This window comes from Asparagus officinalis, chromosome 7 (assembly GCF_001876935.1).
Source record: "Asparagus officinalis chromosome 7, Aspof.V1, whole genome shotgun sequence".
Taxonomy (NCBI): domain Eukaryota; kingdom Viridiplantae; phylum Streptophyta; class Magnoliopsida; order Asparagales; family Asparagaceae; genus Asparagus; species Asparagus officinalis.
The window spans coordinates 55,402,994-55,404,855 of NC_033800.1; positions in this window are offsets into that span (position 1 = coordinate 55,402,994).

Here is a 1,862-nt window from a genome sequence, read left to right on the forward strand (position 1 = left end):
TGGTGTCTCTGGTCCAGCGGGCTTGCGAGACACCCTAGGGTGTCTCGGCTTGGCGGAGACACCCCTGGGGTGTCTAGGCTTTTCCTAGACACCCCCGGGGTGTTTCGACCTCCCAAGACTCCGTTTGAGGTGATTCGATTGTTTTCCCTGTAAATTCTTCGTCCGAACTCGGATTTGAGTGATCCCGGGTGCGTTGGATGCTTGACGAAGAGTTCGATCCACTCTGGTGGTTGGATTATCCGTAGAGTGGTCGAGGCACGAAGGGCGTTGTCCTTTTTGTGAACAGTGCCGGGTTCCCGATTGGTCCGGGTCTTTGTTGTTCTGAAATCCTATCCGCTCACGTAGCTCGTCGATTGACGTTCATCGTCACTCTTTAACACTGAACCGTTCGTGGAGACCTATAGGCAATTTTCAATGCCTACAAGATTACGATTCAAAAGATCAACCAATCAACTTATCCCTATCAAACAATTCAAAATAATGATACACATGGAAACAAAACAAAAAACATCCACCAATTCCACCAACACACAGATTTATTCAAATAATCCAAACAAAAATTAACAAAAAATTAATCAGGATTGCTCACCTTCATGTTGAACGGACTGGCGCTGGCCAGGCTGCGTTCGCTTGGAGACGGTGCGAGCAGCGAAGAGGATGAACTCCCTGGCGGCGTTCCGCTGAAAGAACACGTTGACTTCTGTCGTAACGCGTTGACTTCTGTCGTAACGCGTTGACTGGCGTTGACCTAGGGTTACGCGTTGACTGGCGTTGACCCTTAGGGTTTCGAATCGTCGAACGTTGATTGGTGTGGATTTTGAATCCTCGAACGTTGACTTTTGTCGCAACGCATTGATTGGCATTGACCTAGGGTTACGCGTTGACCGGCGTTGACCTTTAGGGTTTCAAATCATCAAACGTTGACTTGTGTTGCAACGCGTTGATTGGCGTTGACTTAGGGTTACGCGTTGACCGGCGTTGACCCTTAGGGTTTTGAATCATCAAACGTTGACTTTGGTTGCAACGCGTTGACTGGCGTTGACCTAGGGTTACGCGTTGACCGGCGTTGACCCTTAGGGTTTTGAATCGTCTAACATTGACTTTGATCGCAACGCGTTGATTGGCATTGACCTAGGGTTACGCGTTGACCGGCGTTGACCCTTAGGGTTTTGAATCGTCGAACGTTGACTTTGATCGCAACGCGTTGATTGGCGTTGACCGGCGTTGACCCTTAGGGTTTCGAATCGTCGAACGTTGACTTTGATCGCAACGCGTTGATTGGCGTTGACCTAGGGTTACGCGTTGACCGGCGTTGACCCTTAGGGTTTCGAATCGTCGAGCATTGATTGGTGTCGATTTTCATCAAGACATCCAATAATCGACGAAAACGGGCGAATCTGGGCCTAAAATAGGCGTACGGGGACAAAACGGGACCCGAAACACCCGTGGGTGTCTCACCCTTGGCCGAGACACCTTAGGGTGTCTCGGACCCTAGGGTTTCGAATCGTCGACGTTGACTTTTGTTGCAACGCGTTGACCGGCGTTGACCTAGGGTTACGCGTTGATCGGCGTTGACCCTTAGGGTTTCGGATCGTCAAACATTGACTTTGGTTGCAACGCGTTGACTGGCGTTGACCTAGGGTTACACGTTGACCGGCGTTGACCCTTAGGGTTTTGAATCGTCGAATATTGATTGGTGTCGATTTTCATCAAGACATCCAATAAACGATGAGAACGGGCGAATTCGGGCCTAAAATAGGCGTATGGGGACAAAACGGGACCCGAAACACCCGTGGGTGTCTCACCCTTGGCCGAGACACCTTGGGGTGTCTCGGCCAAGGCCGAGACACCCTAGGGTGTCT